A 16,990-nucleotide genomic window follows, 5' to 3' on the forward strand; every position below is an offset into this window, starting at 1 on the left:
AACAAAAAAAAAGCGGCCAAGTGCGAGTCGGACTCGGCCATGAAGGGTTCCGTAGCAGCAAGTAACATAATAAAATTGCGGTTTACGATTTATGACGATTAAAAAAAATACTTACTATAGTCCGTTTTTTTTAGCATTAGAAAGAACTTCGCAGAAGTAAGCTTGTGGTTCCAAATCCGGCACTTCTAGCAGTAATAATTTGAAGTAAATTATATGTATTGACCATGGTAAATTAGATAATTCAATAATTATTAACAAATAACGAGCCTGATAAAAACTGCACGCTTGCTTCTGTGGAGTTCTTTCTAATGCTAAAAAAAACGAACTATAGATCTCGTTCAAACCAATTTTCGGTGGAAGTTTGCATGGTAATGTATATCATATATTTTTTTTAGTTTTATCATTCTCTTATTTTAGAAGTTACAGGGGGGGGGGACACATTTTACCACTTTGGAAGTGTCTCTCGCGCAAACTATTCAGTTTAGAAAAAAATGATATTAGAAACCTCAATATCATTTTTGAACACCTATCCATAGATAGACCACACGTGTGGGTTTATGAAAAAAAAAGTTTCAGTTCTAAGTATGGGGGAACCCCAAATTTTTTTTTTCTATTTTTGAGTGAAAATCTTAATGCGGTTCACAGAATACCTACTTACCAAGTTTCAACAGTATAGTTCTTATAGTTTCGGAAAAAAGTGGCTGTGACATACGGATGGGCAGACAGACATGACGAATCTATAAGGGTTCCGTTTTTTGCCATTTGGCTACGGAACCCTAAAAACAACGCGAACGCTATAGCATGCGTGTCCGTGAATGTGTAAAAATAAAACACAGTTTCAAAAAGAAACACTGCCAATATTTCCACCCAAAAATATCACATTTTCCTCGTCCTTTCCTTAGAATAAGGCTTTTAGTTCGCAAAAATTCTGCATTGGACAAGGTTATATAATCACCTCAGTTTTGTGAACAACATAGAACCTTGTGTGTCTAAAGTTTGCTAAGGGATTTAATAATAGGGGCCGGGCGCTTTGATCTCGCGCTAATTAGCGACCCGATTGTCAACCTGATGTGTACGTATATTTATAGGTACATATATAAGCTTCAGCCTGGCTAGATCGGCCTATCCGGCTAATGACCTGGATTTAATTTTAAACACAAGTAGGTATATATTCAGCACTGAGTAAGGCACTAATTGTACAATGTATGTACACTTTATAAAACAAAGTCCCCTCGCGTCTGTATGTCTGTGTGTATGTATGTTCGCGATAAACTCAAAAACTACTGAACGAATTTTCATGCGGTTTTCACCTATCAATATGTAGACAGATTCTTGAGGAAAGTTGTATAATTTGTTAAGGTTTCGTATAACGTGCGAAGTCGGGGCGAGTCGCTAGTTTAGTCTTTATTGTAAAGGGAATACGAGCGGTCAAGATCATTTTAAACACTTCGCCCGCTAACAACTTCTGCTGCTGACTGTACTTTGCTTTGGCGCTTTGTAGTACGAGGTCACTTGTCAAAACAGCGGATGTCAGTCAGCGGTAATCGCAAGCCAGCTACTGCCGTATTCGAACTTCAAGATATTCACAAGAGACGACACGTACTAGATCCATTCTAGATACGTAATAGTTTAGATATCAACTAGTTCTCTTATGCAGCGCAATTCGGGCAACCAAAGATATCTATTAGATATGAATTAAATTTATTCAATAAACGTCAATACAACAATATACAGGGTGATTCATGAGACGTGAGCAGGACTAATCCTGCACACTCAGTAACTGATAATTCATCGATCACCGTCGTATTTAGGTGAAACAACCACACTTTTTCCTATTTTTTAACTTTTTGACGAGGGCAAATTTAATTCTCTACAATCATGGTCACCCTACAAGACCTAATTAATAAACATAAAACCTCTTTAACCGTAATGACAGCATTATGATTACGAAGAAAATAAACTGTCAAACTTGAGTGAGATAAGAGTTTTCAAAAGTAACCAGACCGTGATGACATTCAATTTGACACAGAATATCGCTAGTTTACTATTCTAATTGTAGGGTGACCATGCATGTCGTAAATAAATTAATAACTTTTTTTTTTCAACACGACTAGAAAATTAACGTTAACCTCACTAATACTGATACGAAACAGATGCTTATAATTTACGAAATGCGCAGTGTTAGTCCTGCTCACGTCTCCTGAATCACCCTGTATATAAAAAAAACAATAAAAACTTAAGACTAGCTTAAGTCTAGTCAAACCCATCACACTAGTCGCGTTACCGCGTTGAATGGTGATGGACAACCTTTGCACCAGGTACGAACCCGCGCGGGCGTCAGATCCCCTCTCCCTCATTCGACGTCCCACTTCCCTAATAAAAGCAATAGCCTCCGACCCCCAGAACCCGGTGGTCTCAAATGCAAGGGGCACAAAATAATAATTTCCGGCCAGGTTCGCATATTTCTCCAGCTTCTTGGCCGCGGCAAAATCTGCGGCGGCACCAGCCGCCCGCACAGTTCGGCCGGGGTGTGAGGCCGCGAAAGTGCTAACGCACGTGACGTCCCATAGCAGGCATTTACCCATCTGCCACGGCACCAAAGTCAAGCCGTCTGGCCTTTTACCATCGGTGCGGCAGAGGCCCGGAGGCTCCAGGACACAGGGGATGTGAATTGGATCTTATTCTTATTCTTATTCTAAGTCATATCTTGTGGAAATCGTTCAAGAGTATCTCCAGAATCGCGCAAATGTCAAATTTGACAGGTTAGATCTTAAACATATCGTTATCGTATCTTGGTGATGTCTAAAAGATATCTAATAGATGTCTATGGACCCAATTCGGACTTTGAAGTAGATATGACAGGATATGACTTAGAGATCCAATTCACATCTAATAGATATCTTACTCTATCTAACGTAAAAGTGACATTGGTTGTCCGAATTGCGCTGCAAAAGAGAACTAGTTGATATCTAAACTATAACGTATCTAGAATGGATCTAGTACGTGTCGTTTCTTGTGAATATCTTGAAGTTCGAATACGGCAGTATTTCAAAATCCGAATCGGGCCCCTCGTCGCACGTCAGTCGCACGACTACGGGACAAACAGCGCTCAACCGAGCGAAACGGGCGGCCAGAATGTGAAATGAGATCCAGCCTGTCTACGTACAGAGATGGTTTATACAGGGTGGAAAAGATTATGTGTCCCGGAGGAAGTGTCTTAAAAACTTAAGTTAGCTCAATTTCCTTACATAAAGGAAACATTATTTTCATTTTTAAAAAGAAACGTCTGCATTCATAGGTTTTTTTATTCGGAACAGACACCTCAAATTTTCGTAAACTGTCGAAGATAGCTTATTTTTTTAGTATCTACGTTGCTTACGAAACTAAGGTTGCTAATTAGAAACGATTGAAATTTAGTGAAAATAAACAACTCTTGTGCTGCCATCTACAGTTGATGCACACTATCCGCGAGCAAGTGGCGTGTTCTTGTTATGAAACCATTAAAGATGACCTCTTAGAGGTTACATCGTCTGTCTGACGATCTCGTGACCTTTAAGGCCCCGTGAGACCGACGACCTGCGGCCGCGAGGCAGCCAAGATTAATGTTTTGCTGCATTCTGTGGCCCTCGAAACCTGACTGTTAAAATAGCTTATACCTTTACAATACTAGTCGTAATTTAAACCTTGTGGCATTACACGTTAGGTTCAATTTTCAATGATAAAAATAGAGATACGACTTTTGAAAACACTGTTAAAAGCATGTGAGGGTTTTGTAATTGAGATATACGAATGTAAGGCCTAAGTTTCAGAAGCAGTTATTAAATTTTCATGTTTCGAAAATAAACGGTAGAGTCCCAATTAGTATTTAATTGTTTTATTGGATTAGAAAAACAAGCGTCGCATAAATTTAGTAACACAATTAGTATTATTGTTATACCTATATTAAATTTAGAAATGAAAACTTATACATTAATGTATAATAGAGACTGAGTGCTTTGATTAAGCTTTGTTTAGAATAACTTACTTTCAGCTTATTTTGTGTTTTCTTTTATATAATGTATTGTACCGATTGTTTGTTTGTTTGTTTGTGCTTACGAATAAATCTATTCTATTCTAATAAAAGTTGGAAGCATTAATAATCAAAATTACTGTTTTTCTCTGAACAACCATTTTTGTTTTAGAAAAATAACAGGCGTCGTCACTCATTAATCTCACAGCCTTTTTAGCTTCACTCAAAGATTCCAAAAGTAAGAATAGGCTTTTTCATATAACCTCTGGCCGCCCAGAGACCTATAAAAAGGTCTCCTGTTCCATTCTAATTTGAACTTTGTGTTGACAAAATAAAATTTCATTTTGCTTGGCAAAGTTTGACGTGAGGGCGGCTAGAGGATAATGGCGAGTGAACATGCGTACCAAAGAAAATGTGCACAAACGCCATTCGCGCACTAACGTACTGGTACGGGCTATGGCTACCACCAGTTTTGACATTGATAGATACGCTCGCTTCTACGTAAATTACTTTCTATACATCTCGCACTAATATGCGAGTGCGAGCAGGCGTGTCTCACTCCGCGATTTCGTCGCTTCGCTACAGGTAGCTAAAAGTACATCCGTTCGACCCCAATTTTGGGGTTTGCCATAAGCCGCGCGTCGCGCTGTCGCCACCTAGCGGCCATATCTGTGCTGATCGTGACAGACGCGTTTTGTTAGAGAGTGAGTCTTCTGTACCTAGTAGTATTATTTATTCTGTTGTACGAGCGAGATGTATAGAAAGTAAGTTACTTAGACGGGAGAGTATTATGTCAATGTCAAAACTGGTGGTAGTGGTTTTGGCCCACTTCGTAGTTACTTACTAGGTACTTCGTAGTGTTCGTAAGGCCTGTCTATACGAAGTAAAGTTTGAGTCAATGGCTTCACTACGTATATAGGTATGTGTACTACAAATCTTGTAACTTTGAACTATTATCTGGTATCAGTACGGCTACCATCAGTTTGGCATTGACATAAACGCTATAATGAACGTAATTTACTTTATATGCATCTCGCTCGTACTGACATATTAGTGCGAAAGGGATATATAGAAAGTAAATTACGTTCACGATAGCGTTTATGTCAATGCCAAACTGATGGTAGCCGTACTGATTCAGTTAAAATTTTGAGTATTACTTCCGTTATTCCGATGACTATGTAATATTACTATGCTAACATAGAACTGATTTGATGATGCAGTCGGAAAGGCCAATGGAACTCATCGATGGAAAAACACAAACATATTGAATTCAGGATCTTTAGAAAGGTCTTGATAAGTACTTTATAAGTATGATGGCTCCTCTACACGATGGGCCAACGCCGGCCAATCCAAGCGACGCATTTATGCGTTAGAGGGAGAAAGTGATATTGCTATCTCATTCTCTATCATATATATATTATATATCTCTATCTCATTCACACACACACACACACACACACACTTACAGCAGTAAAAGTGTGTGTCAAAAGAAAGACAGTTAGAGTGACATTCCATTTCCAACTGCAGCTGCAATACTGTTCATTTTACTATGGAAATTGACAATGACAGCGACGCGTTTCCATAGTAAAATGAACAGTATTGCAGCTGCAGTTGGAAATGGAATGTCACTTTTACTTGTTTAAGAGATACCTATTTCTGCTAATTTTAAAGCAACCGTTGGCAATTCGGGAAACGTATTCGCCCGCATCGAAAAACAGGTCTCCGTTTCTCACATTAGGTATCTATTTTTAATCACGCTAAGCCGGTTTACTCCAAATAGGGGGGTTCTGAGTACCCCCACCACCCCCACGTAAGAGCCTCTGAAAAATTCAATCGAATAAATGATTTTGACTGTTAGGATTCTACGCCTGAAGATTGGGAAGGTTTCAGGATTACGTGCTGAATAAATGAATAGATATTTATTCATTCTAGTAAACTCTACTAATGTACTTCGACGGTAAAAGTACGGATTATGTATTTTGCTTTGTTATGTTGAGATGATTTGGTTGTGTTATGCATTTGGTTTTAGGGCCTTAGTTTAAGTTTATGCTCGTATATTGTAAAAATAGTGTTCTATTAAAGCAAAAAATTGAAAAATTTACGCTGGGCCGCAATTGCGGGGGTTGCGGGCTCAACTCCTGCCTGAAGCGTAAATTTCCCATTTTTTTCCTTTAATAGAAAACTTGGAATATCGCTCGCAGACGAATATGCTCGTTTAAAAAAATTGTAAAGATAGTTTGTTTTTTTACGGGACGGGATTTTGAAAATATATAGGCATAAAACAATTTTCCAAATATGTAAGTACATACTAGTTTCTGCCCGCGAATTCGTCTGCGTGGGATGATGATGATTGTTAAAAACTATCCTATGTCCAGTATGTCCTTCCTCAGGCCTCAAACTATCTCCATACTAAATTTTATCTAAATCGGTTTAGCGGTTTAAGCGTGACGGGGACAAACAGACAGAGGTAGTAGGGTTAGTTAAGTTATTTTTGTCAACCCTTATTTTTAAAGAACTAACTCCTAACTAACTAACTTAACTAACTTTTAACTTAACTTTTACTTTTTTTTTTACTTGTAACTTTTGGTTTGCTTATTAAGTAGTTGATTATACAGGGTGGAAAGATAAGTCGGGCCCTGGAGGGAAACTACCTTAAATCCTTAAGCTGGCTCATTTTACTTAAAGGAGATATTAATTTATTTTTAAAAAGAAACAAAACTGCATTCAAAGTATTTTTCTTTTTTTTCTTCAATTTGGCTTGTGTTAAAAATTCTTAAGTACTAAATATTAGATTTTATGGATATTTTGTACGACAGACGAGTGTAAGACCTAATGTTTCTTGGAGAAATGTTATCATTAACATTAACTGTATCGACTAGTAGAATAAAATTGCGAGGATTTATTTTTTGGAATTTTTAGTCGGTTCGAGTCCCGGGCGAGGCAAGCGAGTTTTAGAAAATCTTTGTATGCAGTTTTGTTTCTTTTTAAAAATAAAGGAATGTCTCCTTTAAGTAAAATGAGCCTGCTTAAGGATTTAAGGTAGATTCCCTCCAGGGCCCGACTTATCTTTCCACCCTGTATTGTATAGTTCGTTTTTTTAGCATTAGAAAGAAGTTAAGCGACCTTGATATGAAATGCTTTTTAAATTTAGTAACTATTACATATTTAGCAGAAGAATATAAATGATCGAAATTAGATTCATAATTGTTAAATATTTGCCGTGACTTATTTTTAAAACGCGTTTTTCAATTAAAATACCCATCAAGATTGTTTACCTTTTCTCTAATGCTAAAAAAACTAACCATAGTGAAAAAGCTGAGATCCAAATTACTCCGCTACTTATCGGACTTTTAACTTTACCTTGTTACGAAGAAACTTAACCAGATACTAAAAACTTTACTTGGGATCAAAGTAAACAGTTTCGATGGGTATTATCTTAAGCTAGCGTTTAGTGAAGCAGCAACTTTAGTTTGACCGGAGAGATGAAACTAGTTAGCTGTATACGAGAAAGAGCTTCAATATAGCGTTGAGACACAATTTTGTTAATCATCAACATTGTATGGAACTTAAGTAGGTACTTACTTTATAAGTTGTACAAATAAAAATATATTCTACAATTATTAAGGACATAATTGTAGAGTACATTTTTATTTGTACAACTTATAAATTTTACAGTATAGGGAAGTCTATCTCTCCACCAAATTCTATCAAAATTTGTCGAAAAAAAATCGGCCCACAAGTTATGTTCTTAAAAACCTGAATTACAATCTCGTTATAGAATACGGTCATTTCTGCATTCAGGACCGTCCAGTAAGCCTGACAGTTAAACTAAGTTTGCCAATCCGCACCAACTTGTGATTGGCTTCCTCGAACGTTACTTAGCCTCGTCCGGTCTATGCAAGTCAATTTAAACTACCGAAGCAGGCTAATAAGCTTTTGCTTTTGTACGCTATTGTATCATCATCATACCCACTTACATGCTTTTGGCAACTGTAGTTGCCAGCTGTCACCCTTATTTTATAATAATAATAGAGGTCACTGAAAAATATCAATCATGTGACTGGATACCAGTAATTTGGCGCGTTAATCGTAGGCTTTTGATAGTGTATGTCGCTAAGGTCTTTCGAAGATGTTCGGAAAGCTTGGATATACATAAAAAATATGATGTATGTGATTATGTGATGATGTGAAGTACTTCATTACTGTATATGTACGATAGTGATAACTCGAGCTATTTTTCTTTAGCTGTGGTGCACCACAAGGGTGCTTAGCGGGTTTTATACTATTCCCTTTAGATTTCGCAGTTGGTGTTCGAAAATTTTGCAGAGACAGAGAAAGTTTTGCAGAGAACAACAACTGTTATAAAGGCAACGGCTAGTCGTTTTTAAACATTCTTGTAAAATGTATTTGTACAGCAACAAACGCTATTTAGCTAGTAAATTTAGCACAATTGCAAAAATAAAATTAGGTACCTTGAATCTTTGTACTGCTTTCGAGCACCATGACTTGTCGTACAAGTTAAAATAAAATGCTATAGATTTTTTTTTCTAGACAACATTTTCATTATAAAATTCATAGGCACTTAAGTAGAAGTTAGGAGGAGATAGGTAGGTACACGTGTAAGTGCCTAACAATAATATAAACCATATATTTCTTTAGGAGAAGCGAAATGAATTACCTACACCCAGGTAGCGTAACAATAATTGCCTTTTTTATTGCCACGGGGCGTCATCAAACGATACGAGCGACCAAACACAGGAAGCGAAGCACTTTGTTATTTTTATTCGCTTTTCGAGATAAAGGCAATTAATTATAATTAATCTTTGTGAGGGCACTCTTCCACGAAAATGTGTCCTTGTAATTAACTGCAGCTTTCCAGAGCACCGGAATGATGGTCGAATGTTGTATGTTGTTAATTTTAATAGCCTTTGCTTTTACTGTCCATTATCAACACGTTCGAAAAAATACTTCACATTACCTGACAAATAACTGATTTGCAAGATCGAAGTGATCCCATAAGTGTTCCGTGAACAAAGTTTTGTACGGAACACTAAAAAGGTGACATTCGGATGGCGACTTCAGCAGCCAGCACTATTGCTAAGTTACTGCAGCAAAGTTGACGTGGCAGCAGTCGTTAAATTAAGTTGAGTTGTTTTCATTACCACCCGCAACTCAACTTCATATTAATTAAGTATTGTATTAATTAATCACGTAACATCCATTCCATAATTTGCTTTCTTACCTACATACATAAGTATTCTACAGTTTTATGCTTTCTTCTTAAATGTGTGAGATGAGCCGAACTACATTCTATAGTTATTATTGTCTTGTCAATTAAACGACCCATAAAGTCGGCGTGCAAAAATATTATTAAAATAAAATAATTCACTATCTGCTTAATAATGTAGATATTTTTCTTTACTTGCAACTTGAAAAACAATGCAAAATCGTAGAAAGATAGCAATACGGCGCGACAAGAAAATTTACAGCCATTTCTACCAGCAACCCCGAAAAATATTCACAAATGCAAATATAACGGTGGAGATGGCGACACCAGCGGGTATTTTTAAGAAATATTTCGTTGCTAAAATGTAAATTCGGCTCACTGAACATACTCTTTCGTTAAAAACGTATCTCTCTTAGAGAGGATTTAAAAGTCAACCTTATGCTTTGTGAAATATGCTTGTTTTTTACTTACAATATTGAGCTAGATACGATTATGAATAAGTTATGGACCGTTTTTGCCTTTCTTCTTTGCTACAAACGTGCTCTGTAAAATAGGAATATAAAGCTTGGTTCAAAATTGCTCATGTCAACCACCACTGTAACTCTTTGTTTGAGATGCATTGGGCATGACACATTTGCGACTATTGACTCTTTATTTGCTAAGGTAAAGGTACTAGTGGTCGACATCCTCACTTCTATTGACAATGACTTCAGTTTCAAGATGACATGTACTGTTTACCTTAAGGATGAATCACGTTAGACCGGGCCGTGTCCGGGCCGGAGCTTCCAGCGCTTACTTTTCTATGACATGACAGGTGATCACGTGATGCTTTCCATAGAAAACGATGCGCCGGAAACTCCGGCCCGGACACGGCCCGGTTTAACGTGAGTCATCCTTTATAGGACACTTCTCAACTTTGCATAATGTAAGGCCAAAGAAACGAGATAGTAAATCTGACTAAACAGAGTGCATTCACTGTCTTCCATCTCCAACCCCAAGAAGAAGGACTTTGAAGCTTTTGGCGAGGCACTAAGGCTTGTCCCCAGACATGGACTCCTTGATATATTGCCCATAGTGTGTGCTGGCGAAGAAGGGCTTCCGTTGGAAGGATATTTTCTGGCCTAGATATCATGGCCCCGACAGAAGACCAGCGCTAGCCTAGCCAGCTGAGTCGGGACCACTTCGTGACCGTGTTATTATGTTACTTGTTGTTTTTTTTTTTTTTTTCACGAATATCTATCCCTCTTCTTAAATAGATATGTCTGCATTCGTTGACTATCGTGCAAGGACTTGAGGAAAAAAAAATTTACGCGGAGTCGGTTAGAGAATATCTATGCATTACACACATCTCCAATATGCCCGCAGGGATCAGACGCCATTCTGAGTAAGCCAGGATTATAGTTATTGCGGCTTGCGACGCATTTGAGCGATCATGTGAGAAATCAGATTATTGAACTCAGTGTAGGTATTTGCAGTTTAACATGATAGGAAGATAACTTGATGTATTTAGAGTTGCGCCACGTTATGGTAACATTTCATTTCTAACCGCAGCTGCACTAGCGGTACTGAACGTGTCGCTGTCATTGTCAATTTCCATAGTAAATTGACAGTAGTGCAGCTGTCGTTGGAAATGGAATGTTACCCTTAAGTTTTCATGCCAAGTGCTACCTCGAGTCAAATTACTGTGGCCATACCTGGGCGATTCTCAGAGATGACATTCGGTGCCTGACTTCGGTGCCAAAATTTTTTTTTAACTTATATAATATGCGAGTTTATTTCCTAAAATCTACCCTTAATATAAAAAATATTGGTAGTGGAGGCCTCCATTAGAACCTTATAGTTTTCAAGATATTTGAGATTTAAAAAACACCGAAATCATGTGCAGGCACTGAAATCAATTTGCGTCACCGAATTCAATAATGCTTACACGAAAATCACATTTAAGTTTTATATCTCAATTATATAATTATTTTAATCATATTTTTCAATCCTATTTGTTGATAAGCGATGTAACAAGGCTAATGATCTCGAAAGCTTACATAAATTTAATAGATATAGACTCAAGATTTTAAAATAACCAAATTACGGCTTGTAAATCAACATCTCTAGAAGATATCCCACACTATATGACTGGCCTCATATAATAGGGTGATGGGTGGTCCTGAAACGAGTTTCAGACCACAAATTCGCACATTATAATCATTTATTCATTGCATTATTATATCCATGAAGGAGAAGATGTTTGTTTCACGCAATTCGACCGCACACGCATCTAAAAAAAAACTTATGTTACCTGCACCCGATAAACAATACACTCTTGAGTGGTGTTCAATGCTCATTAAATATTTAATGTACTTATAAAGCAACGTGATGCAATACGGAAAACAAGTATTTTTCTAATCAAAGAGTTTAAAAGCGTGAACTCCGTCAATTTAAAACTATAATATTTGAAGTAGTAGAGTAATGCTTGAAGATCCAATCACCAATTAATTATGATCTCCAGCACCCTCAAACACTTGAGCTAAATTGTAACAAAGTTGTTGACAAAGACATAAGACATTGAGGATTGTTAAAACATTTGCTGTGTTCAATTTGTCTCTATGGCTATCCTTTAGAAACATAGATCAGTAGGTACGCTAAGTGCCTTTGAAGCGATCACGACATTAGAATGCTATTTTATTTTTAATCCCTTGTTCTGTACATCCTGTCCCTTGGGTTCACCTTGCATAGTACTTACATACACAAGTTATTTTTAAAAAAGAGGGATCTAATTGACTACCTACATTTATTTAACATGATACAGAGGACAACGAACATAATTTACTTAATTGATTGGAAAAGAATATCAAGACAGAAAAAGAAACATTGGGTCTATACGTCTGGTTTAAAAAACTACTCATAGTGAACTAGTGATTTTGTGTACCTACTATGACATAATTTACTTACAAACATAATTTTACGTTTGTACAACGTATCTTTCACTTTTTAGACATGATAAATTAGTACAACAAACTAGTTTACAAAGCAGGATTTGAATTCAGTGATCACTTTTTTGATATCGGTGGTCAAAAAATCCACCGAAACCAGGGAAATCAACACCAGCGATATCAAAATTAATCGCTTTTTAGCAATTACAGAAATAGCATGAACGATACAGAAGAGATGTAATAATGGTGGATTTACGTACTTTCGATGACTTCTTAATCACTTACATAACGATAATGGCACTAAAACTTTCGGAGTAAATTGCACCACCGATCTCAAAAAAACATAGGACCAAACCCAGCGAAGGACGGAGAAACGTTTAATAAATCACTTTATTGTACTGTGACTGTACCTCTACTTTATTCAACGGTTAAGGCACAACTAAAGCATACTATGTTTGAGACACTGAGTTCCTGGTCTACAACTTTGAAGGAGTACTGACATGTTTTGCAAATTACACCGATATCAGTCACTAGCCCGGGACACATCGTAAATTTGGTTTTATTCAATGTGTTGAGCAAACACATTATTGTGTTATAAAGAATATGATAAGCTAACTAATACCCTATGCGTGAATACCCATAATAACTCCGATCTAATGCCCCATCTTGAGTAATAATTTTTTGTTTCATAAAATCTGGGTGCGGGACACGCCCACCGACCATCATTTTTGGCATTTGAATTTTTTTTTCTTGTATTATATAAATAATAAATAAATAATTTGATAGTGTCCCAGACAGAATATAAGCTGAAGATCTTGCCTAAATTAATTCAGATTTATTGAACAGTAAATTCAATCAATTACTGCCCCGGACACGTAAAAACGGCCCTCCTGAGAAATGCCCACCTAGAGTAAGTAAGAAAACAAGTACCTAAGTAAGTATTTCAGATTTAAGCTAGTTATTAATTCCTTTTAGAAATACCATTGTATATATATCTTGTTTGTAAATAAATGATTATTACCAGTAAGTCAATATCCTTTATTGTGCCAATAATTATACATTTTACATACATGTAAAATTACAAAGAAAATCCATAGAAGAGTTTATCGGCTAAATTCGGGAAATGAATTAGAGATTAACTTAATACTACTACTAGACTAGTTAATTTCTAATTAATTTCCCGAATCGCGCCGTATGAATAATGCAATTCATTTTTCATGACAAGCACTGCTCCACCAAAATAATATGAAGACGACGGTGACAACCATACCCAGCCTTTGTGAAAAGTGAATTGGATCTCTAAGTCATATCCTGTGGAAATCGTTCAAGAGTATCCCCAGAATCGCGCAAATGTCAAATTTGACAGGTTAGATCTTAAACATATCGTTATCATATCTTGGTGATGTCTAAAAGATATTTTATACATGTCTATTTCAAAATCCGGATCGGGCCCTGAAACTATTTTTATGACAATGTCAACAGAAACTGCATTTTGTGCCGCTATTTGTTGTCACAGCAATCACAGTTCTGTTTACTCAGTGAATGCAGAGGCCGCCATTCGACGATCAGCTCTTCAAACTACGTATTTTCAGTAACAAAAAATGAGCACAGAATATTCGTCTATTTGCCTACAGTATAGCAAAATAATTAATAATTAATTTTAATAAACAAAATGTATAATCTAGTTATAAGATTGTGTATATAATATGGATTCCTTATTGTCCGACATAAATGAATTTTTATTTATTATAAAACAAATTTATAAGCTTTAAGTAAAGAATTAGCTAAGAAATTAATTATCAATCAGCGTAAAATGGAAAGAATAATACTTACTAAGGAAAAATTTGCTTGAGAAAATTCCAACTAAGTAATTTACATGTTCTACTATAAAGCAAATTAAATTAAATTTAATTAAGACCAACAAAGGACTACAACACACAACAACAACAAGGACAACTATGGTTAACCTATAGGTAAGTGATCTATAACGTAAAAGCACCGACGGGGCTTATACACGGTGCTTCGTTGTAATATGCTGATCATATTGCTAATAGAAAGAGAAAATTACATTTACCTAAATGAAAAATCCTAATCCGAATTAATCCGTGTATATTAAAAAATAATACAGATTCTTGAGTTTTGTGTAGGAATTCGAATTTCACAAGCTGATCTTATTTTGGTATCACGACAAGCTTGCTAAATAAAAAACCGGGCAAGTGCGAGTCGGACTCGCGCACGAAGGGTTCCGTACTATAAAGCAAAAAACAAAACAGAAAAAAATGCAAAAAGAAAACGGTCACCCATCCAAGTACTGACCACGCCCGACATTGCTTAACTTTGGTCAAAAATCACGTTTGCTGTATGTGAGCCCCACTTAAATCTTAATTTTATTCTGTTTTTAGTATTTGTTGTTATAGCGGCAACATGAAATACATCTGTGAAAATTTCAACTATCACGGTTCGTGAGATACAGCCTGGTGACAGACAGACGGACAGACGGACGGACGGACGGACAGCGAAGTCTTAGTAATAGGGTCCCGTTTTACCCTTTGGGTACGGAACCCTAAAAAGTAAAGGTTACGTTTTTACTTCTTTATCGGCTCGGCTACGACATTGAGTGACTAGCGACGGCGACAGCGATAATCATAGGTTAGAGCGAGATACAGCGATCGGACCTTTTGTCGGACTTATGGTTGTCGCTGCCACCGTCGCCAGTCGCCCAATGTCGCTGTTACTTAAGGTAAGCGTGAAAAACGGCTTATTGTAAATATAAATGTAAGTACCTAATATTGTTTCAATGTTTCAGCAAATACCTACTTAAGACGAAACAGGAGCTGAGTTTTAAATATTTTAGGTAAATATACCCGTCTCGCTAACGGAAGCGGCACCTTAAAGTAGTGCGATAAGGACAAGGCGAAAAATCCTGCGTAAAAATCTCAAAAATCGAGGTTTCGTACTCATCTGTTTCCTCCTCCAAAACTTAACCGATCGTAACCAAATTTGGAAATCTAAATGATTATGAAATTATCTGTATCGGACCGTTTTGCTTTTTTTGGCTAATTGATATCAGTTTTGAATGCCACGCCTCTCATTGCGGCATAGTCAATTAGGCCATTTTAGCCATTTTTGAAGGGCTCTAGCGCCTTATAAAACAAAAATATCAAAAAAAGCAGAACGGTCCGACACAGATATTGACAATATTAATCTGTGTTGAAAAAATCATTGCTCTAGCTTCAAACCACGGAGGCAAACGAGGAGTAGGTACGTTTGTATGGAGAATTGACCACTCCTGTTGGCTCTTAACGATCAATAAACTATGCTGGGGATGGATAGAAGTGAAAAAAAAACCCTCCCGATGTCGAAAAAGTAAGTGCATAATATAGAAGGGTACCCTAAAAACTCGCTGACGGTACATTCTTTGATCATATAACTGCATCACAACCGTTGCATTTCTCGCGTCGACGCGTCGCTGCTTCAATTTGTCGCAAAAATGCAAAATTTGCCTCTTTTCCACTGAGGGAGCAACAAGGTGAGGGTTATTCGGGTGACAAAATCTAAGTATTGTAGTGAAACTCATATATTATATAATAAGTGTAAAAATAATATAATACAAAAACTGACTACAATTAAAATAGCTAAAGCTACAAATACCTATCAAAATTTTGTCTCCTTGGTCACGCATCACGCATGCAGCGTTACTGCGCTGGATTGCCATGGTCAATCTTTGTGCGAGAAAGCTGCTTGCGCGAGGGTCGCCTGTGGCCTCCCTTAGGCGTCTGCTGAGCGCCTTGTAGAGCCCCCGTGCTTCTCTACGCCGTCTCGACTCTATGCCAAAAGCTACAAACTCGTAGTGTGCGCCGAGACAACTATATTTATTTGCCTTGAAGCGTTCTTGTTGTAGTGGTAATTTCATTTCATATGTGTCGTTTCCAAGCAAAAATTCCTACTTTGCCGATAGCCATAAGGACGCTTTGACAGGGTATTCGTATAAACAAGCAAATCTCATCCTTATGGTAAGCAACAAAGTGGAAGCTTTGACTAGACTTCGATACTTATCAAAAATCAAACATTTATTCAGCAAATAGGCCACAGGGGCACTTTTACATGTACATTTTTTACAAGCAATAAAAATAACCAAAGATTACAAATATGGAATCAATGAATAGAATAGAATAGAATAGAATAGAATAGAATAGAATAGAATAGAATAGAATGTTTTATGTAGGATGACACCTTACCTCACCTAATGACATATTAGGTTTTTGAGGTATAGGGAACCCTAAAAATAGTACTAACTTCTGAACCATAGGCCTACAGCATGCAAAAAATACGGTCGAATTGGCAACCTCCTCCATTTCAAACGCTTTTTAGAGCCACTTGCACTATTCACTAACCCGGGGTTAACCGGTTAAACCTGGAGCTACCATAGGTACCAGTATAATTTGACTCTCGGTTAATGGTTTAACCGGTTAATCCCGGGTTAGTGGGATGGTGCAAGTGTCGTTTAGTAGCTTAAAAAGAGTATCACCACTTCAAATGATATCGCTCTGATTTCTAGAATAGGGGCTCAGGTAACGCGATTCTGTGGCAATTGCTGCGAATGACGTGGCACGGAGTCTGCACGGGATTGCAAGGATCGCACGGATCGTGCACGTAATTGTGGAGGCATAAACGATTTGGGCTCGGAATTTATGGTTAAGTTTATTTGTCGAAGCGAATAAAAAAATCTCGTAGCCTAGGAGATTGCGGGCTCTTTGGTACGAACCCCGGTTCGTAACAATGTTTTTTTCAGAATAGATATCCATTCGTGCGCTTAAACGATACGGG

The 16,990-nt window shown here is 37.2% G+C and overlaps 1 long non-coding RNA gene across 1 annotated transcript; it reads right to left on the bottom strand.

Annotated features, from left to right (window-relative positions):
- Positions 1-374: 374 nt before the first annotated feature.
- Positions 375-16,302, bottom strand: LOC134668790 (uncharacterized). The gene is made up of 2 exons (XR_010098827.1): positions 16,216-16,302; positions 375-794 (listed from the first exon to the last, which is right to left on the bottom strand). It is a non-coding gene; the product is annotated as an uncharacterized LOC134668790 (long non-coding RNA).
- Between the last annotated feature and the right edge of the window lie 688 nt (positions 16,303-16,990).

The sequence above is a fragment of the Cydia fagiglandana genome, chromosome 11 (genome assembly GCF_963556715.1).
Source record: "Cydia fagiglandana chromosome 11, ilCydFagi1.1, whole genome shotgun sequence".
NCBI lineage: Eukaryota > Metazoa > Arthropoda > Insecta > Lepidoptera > Tortricidae > Cydia > Cydia fagiglandana.